The following is a 6,435-nucleotide window of genomic DNA, read 5'->3' as shown; positions in this document are numbered from 1 at the left end:
GATGTCATTGTCCATTTTCAAAATACTTGAGCTAGAAAAGGCACAAGCAATCAATTTGACCTTATAGTTAGCGGACCAATCCTTAGCTTATTCAATTGCTAAATTAATAAATGTACAATCACAAGAACATAAATAAAGATGGAAAAATTATTTTTTTATTTTTATGTTTTTAAAAATAAGAAAACAAAATTATAGTAACAACACAAATAAGCAGGAAAGCATAATACAATTCAAACTAAAATCAAGTGTTTCAACTAAAATTATCCATAAACTTTTGGCTCTTAACTGTGAAAATGGTGCTAATAACTTAAAGCCCAAAATCTACTATGAGACAGGTCTATCAAACACACAAGCATATTTGTCGATCTAGTAATACACAGATAAAGAGTCTGTGTACCAATCTCATGATGATAATTGTTTAGATCTTTCTAATAGGGTAAGTTCTTGTTTATTAAATTATTGATTCTTATTTTAAGTGATCAAGTGACATGAATGAAAATCCTAACAGTCCTAAAATTGCAGCAAAGCTAAAATAATAGAAGAAAAAAGACAGGTAACAACTTTGAATCTTTTTTAGGTATTGAGGTCCAACATCCAGTGACACTATACAGTGTTCTCTCTACATTTTTTGTATGAGTTTTCCTATGTGATATTTGAATATCATATTTCAATTAAGAGGGACATAACCATGCAATGTTTCCCAAAATTCCTTGGATCACATATCTAGAATACAATTTCCTAATTATAATATGTTTATTAAATTAGGTTATCATGCATTCACCTACTTATTTTTCTAGGCGACGACTAGAAGTCCTAACTCACAAAAAATTTTAATAATTTATCATTTCCGAATCAAAGTAAATTAAGACCTAAAAGAAGAACTAAAAATTAACATATCAACATAAGAAATTCAAAGGCCCAAAAAATGGTTACAAGAAAAATTATGGTAAAAACGTGAGAAAAACTACCCTCATATCATGGGAGCATGAAAACAAGTTTATCTTTGAGACATGAGATAGAGAAATAGTGAAGGTTTCATTACAAATATTGAAGAAACAAGTTTAAAAAAGCACAAACTTAAAAGCAAGCCAAGTTCTCTTTGCATAAACCAGGTCATTGTCATACACTGAGAAACTTTCCTTAATCTCCCTCATTATACAGCACTCAATATCTCGCTCTCATACTAAAGCTCTCAAAACTCAAAGCCAAAAGCACCCTAAAAGTCCACTACCTTAATGAAGAAGGAAAGGAAGAGTATGAAGTGGAACCCTAATTCTTGCCGTGAAAATCCTCTACAAATTTACACACCTTCCCTAAGGCGTCCCAAGGCATTTCTTTATATATCAATTTCCGAATTCACCATGCACAAAATTGAAAAATCAAGACTTCGACTGGTTTCATTGTAGGCATAGTTATGTCAGTGTCCATAACTACTCCACAAACTGGCATAGCTACGCTTTACTCTAGTGTAATTATGCCAAACACCCAAAAAGACTAGTGTAACTGTGTTAGAAAGTGACATAATTATGCGAGTACAACATTTTTACCTCATTTGTTTTTTTCAGTCCTCATTGTGTTGCCAACCCTTATAACATGCAAAATATTACCAAGAAACTTTCCAGAAGTGTGAAATAATAATAATAGGAAAGAAAATATGGTATTTAAAATATTAAAATCACGTAAATCTATATTGTATTGATAGTGACAGGCTTTGATCTCGAAAAATATGTATTTTACTGAGAAGGTGGATGTTGTGTTGGTTAATAACAAGTGTTAGCCAATATATAATAATGTTTAAGAATGTCAAACAGTGAGGGATGACATTAAAGGTGCTGTAAAAATCATTAAAAACATGAAATAATAATAATTAAAAGATGGAAAATATGTATATTAGCATTAATTGGCTGAAAATGACTATGCAATGACATATGAGCAATGATGGTTGCTAGAATCTACCAATGGTGAGCAATAAGGATTGTTCATGTCATTTGATGGTGATTGTTGGCATCAATCAATGAAAATCGTTGGCAATTATAGATGATGTTCATCAATTTTAGCTCACAAATACCTTAAGTATCAACATTTAAAATCAAGTGCTAGAGAATGGTTGGCATGACCTTCATTCTAACCAGAGAGAGTATCAAGTCACAAAAAAATGACAAAGAAGTCTAGATAAAGGATGTTGTTGGTTCTCCAAACAATTATCAAAATTTAGCAATTCAATCCATGAAAAGTCATCCTTAAGTGTGTTGGAAGAAGGCTTATTTATATTTTTTTTAAAAGACACTCCTATCATTTATACTAAAATCAAGATACTGCATAAAGTAGTATAAAAGAATCACCTTTTATCATGACATCTCAATGCCTCAATGAACTCAAAGTTGAGTAATTATCAACTTGTAACGAATGCATTATAAGTACACAAAATTTAGTGGCCATTTGATATTCTAAAAGCATATAGAGGTTTCTAGTTGTGCTTATGATTGCTTGACTTAGTCCATTTGAACTCAAGTTCAATCTCTGTCAAAATTGTTGGATTGGTGTAATTCAAATTGCATTTTATTTTGCTACATGTTTATCGAATTTGAAAGTTGAATAATCTCAAGGCCAATTGCTAAAAATTTTAACCCTTATTTATAAGTGTTTTAAGGTTTGAAAATTACACTTAAGAATTACATTTGACCAGATGAATCCTCTGATTATGTATTCCAGAAAAACAACTAGCCAGTATTCTAACCAGTGGATCTAAAATCATATATTACATTATGATTCTTGATAAAACATAAAGCGCAAGCTACTTCAATTGTAATAAGACAAGTCATTATATTTATGTTAGGAAAAAAATAGTTTCTACATTGTAGGACGCTTATGCTTCAAAAAACCTTCACAAAGGACTTTTTCTCTCAACCCCCTTTATCATAACCCTGAATCATAATTCTCAAATATAGTTAATTAATTACCTCAGTGGCCTTAAAAAACTCCTCATCAGACCAACTGTTCTCATCCATCACAGTACCTTGTGGCCAATTTGGATTACTTGCTACAGCAGAAAGGGATGAAACAACCACAACTCTTTTCACATTTGTCTTCGAGCATGCTTTGAGAACATTTTTTGTACCCACAACAGCAGGTCTTATTAGTTCCACCTAAAGAAAGATTTCTTATCAAAGAAACTGTGCAATTTGGGCTACAAATAGGCTTAAGGAATATTATCAACAAAACATAAATTAAACACTTGATACCTCTGGATTTGTAATTCCACTTAATATAACAGGACTAACAACGTGGAAAACTCCTCACAACTAGACATGGCTTCCACAATAGCATCATAGTCAAGTAAATCTGCCTTAAAGAGTCACAGATTCTCTGTTGCCTTATCCAATCTCTTCAAATGGGTGTTCTTTTCATTGCCTTATATATATCAAAGCTCAATAAGCCTTCCAATTTGATCAAAACAATACTTAATGTTGGAAAAAGAATAAAGGTATTTAACTTTTAAATTTAAGGGCTCAAAATATAATCATTAAAAAAAGAGATATGGACTCCCTGACCACAAGTAAGATTTAGAAAATCCTATATATTCAGATTCAACAAGTCTTGGAAGGATAAAAAGTTGGAAACTATTTAACATGGTTATTACTAAAATTTATGATTTATCAGACAAAAGATTCTCAATATGTTAAATCATGTAATAATAAGTTTTGAATTTAATTAATATGAGAACTAGCTAAAACTGAATCAAATTTAACATCTTTAAAATTCTATTTGGCTTGATTTAAGCAAAATAATGCGTAAATCATGCCTAAAAGTAGCCACTGAATGTAAGCTAAATATTGCTTAAATCCTGCAAAAAAAGTCACTTCAAATGGGAAAGTTATCTTAAGATGTTGAGATGCATAAGAAAAACAATATTAGGAGTGCAACAGCTTTTGCATGTCATGAATTAGAAACAAGCAAAGAAAAATAGAGTGATTTTCAAAATAGAGATAAGGAAAAAAGATAGGTAGTAGTACTCGGATCTCTGAGGGTGCCATGGACCACGTAGCCCTTGGAGAGGAGAAGCTTCACAAGCCAGGAAGCAATGAAACCTCCAGCTCCAGTGACACAAACTCTCTTAGTCTCACTCTTATGCTCCTCCATCTTTAGTTCTCCCTCCTTTCCCTCTCCCTCTCATGTAAATGATTTTACATTCTCGTGTTAAGTATGCTATGAAATATCTCTTATTTCATTTATTTTATTTTCCAAATGTTGTATTTTCTCTCATGATCTAACCTATCCTTGTTATTCCAAGAGAAAGGCTCAAATGATAAGATTTTCTTTGTTTTTTTTCGAATTAAATATTTTTTTCTTCCTTCGCATCTTTACAAATGTTCTATTAAATTATTATAACATGTCCATTTTTTTCCTTTCTGTTAGAAATATATTGAACAAACCATTCCCGGTAGAATTTTTAATTTAAAAATGAATTTAATATAAAAATAAAATAAAATAAAGCTTCAATAATTTTTTGAATTCATAAAAACTAAAATGACTACATTTTGGGGGCGTTTTGTAGTACACTATTTGAATAATCTGTTGATAAACCGATTAAAAATAATCTGCTGATAAATTAGATGTGGTGGTTATTACAAATTTTTATTTTTTTTAAAACAGCCAGAGATATGTGCAGTGTGAAAACGTTATTTTCAGCTCTTTCAAAACGCATAAGATGTCAAAACTCAATTTACCTAAACAGACCAATTGCGTTTTCAAAACGTCACCGCACCAAATAAGCTGCCCCACATGGACCCTTAACATAAATTGATTATATAAAGTAGCCGAGAAGTTAAATTTAATTTTTATTTGTTTTATTTATTAAATTCAAATTTATTAAATCCTGTTATTTGTTCCATTTTGCTCAAGAAAAAAAAAATTATTTCAAATATATTTATCTGAAACTTTATCGGTGGAGTATGGGTTTCTATTCACGCATAACTTAAAGCCAAATTTGCCAATTACAAGGCAACTTTTGCATTATAATCGCCATATAAAGCAAATTTAACTTAAAGACAAAATTGTACAAATAACGCCAAAGCTAATTTTAAGGCAAATTAGCCGACTATAACACCCTAAATAAATGAACTGCAGTTTAGGTTAAGCAATCCAAATAAAATATAGTCATGACAATAGAAAGGACGCCGTCCATGATTTACTTATTATTTTTTATTTATTATCAAGGTTAATTATTATTAATACATTTGATTTATTTTTTGAATAATAATTATTAGGAAAATTCATAAAATATTTATATGGATGTACATGCATCAATAGACCTCATAAAAGTGACTGAGGGTTTATATGTGGCAGCTTATTTAGTGTGGTGGCGTTGCAGCTTATTTGGTGTGGTGGCGTTTTGAAAACGCACTTAGATTGTTTGGATAAACTGTGTTTTAACAGCTTATTGTTTTGAAAAACTGAATGCAGCATTTTCACACCACGACTATTTAGGTACATTGACAGTTTTTTGGCAGCGGTCTGGCTTTTCCAAAAACTAAAAATTTATAATAGACAAAACACCTAGTTTATCAGCAGATTATTTTTAATAAGCTTATTAGCAAATTATTCAATAGACTGCAGCTGCCCCAAACAGACCCTAAATTGGGGAAAAAATTTGTGTGTGATAGACGTACACAGCACTGCGTTCTATATTGAGGTTATACCGATGGTACAAGAGGATATAACCCCTTGTAACCTCACTGTAACCATCTGTAACTTACCTGTAACCTACTAATAAATTTTTAATATATGATAACGGAAGCGCGAAACTTATTTTAGGTTACAGGTAGGTTACAGAAGGTTACAGGGAGGTTACAAGGGACTATACCGCGGATGTAACCCCCCCTATACTCTCGGTATAACCTCAATATCGTACGCAGTGCTGCGTACGTCTATCGCACATAATTTTTTTCTGAAAATCAGTGGGCTTGATTTTAACTTTGACGGTTCAAAAATTAAAATATACTTAAAAATAAATGTATAGGAATAATATGCTTTTTCTTTCAAAGACTAGAGCCTTTTTCTATTGTATCTTTGTATCCATATATCCATGAGCGGATTTAGGGGGTCTGCTGCTAGCTTAAAATATTTTTTTTGCTATAAATATTGAATTAGCTAAATAAATTTATTTTTTTATTATTTATATTTATATTTTATGTATGAGTTTGTTTTCATTTTATACATAATAAAGAGTTGAAATTGTTTTAGTTTATTTTTTAAATCTAAGCTCAAGTTTATTTATATAATCAATAATGATAATAATGAAGAGCGTATGCATAACTTCAATTATTAAGTTGTGCCTCCCAAGGACACACACACACACACACACACACACACACACACACACACACACACACACACACACACACACACACACACACACACACACACACACACACA

The 6,435-nt window shown here is 31.1% G+C and overlaps 1 pseudogene; it reads right to left on the bottom strand.

Moving 5' to 3' along the window:
* Positions 1–2,960: 2,960 nt before the first annotated feature.
* LOC110038742 overlaps positions 2,961–6,435 on the bottom strand; it is an 8,732-nt pseudogene continuing 5,257 nt past the window's right edge.

Source organism: Phalaenopsis equestris, unplaced genomic scaffold (genome assembly GCF_001263595.1).
Source record: "Phalaenopsis equestris unplaced genomic scaffold, ASM126359v1 Scaffold233701, whole genome shotgun sequence".
In the NCBI taxonomy this organism is placed as follows: domain Eukaryota; kingdom Viridiplantae; phylum Streptophyta; class Magnoliopsida; order Asparagales; family Orchidaceae; genus Phalaenopsis; species Phalaenopsis equestris.
Note: the sequence above shows the minus strand (reverse complement) of the source record. Positions and strands in the feature narration are given on the sequence as shown.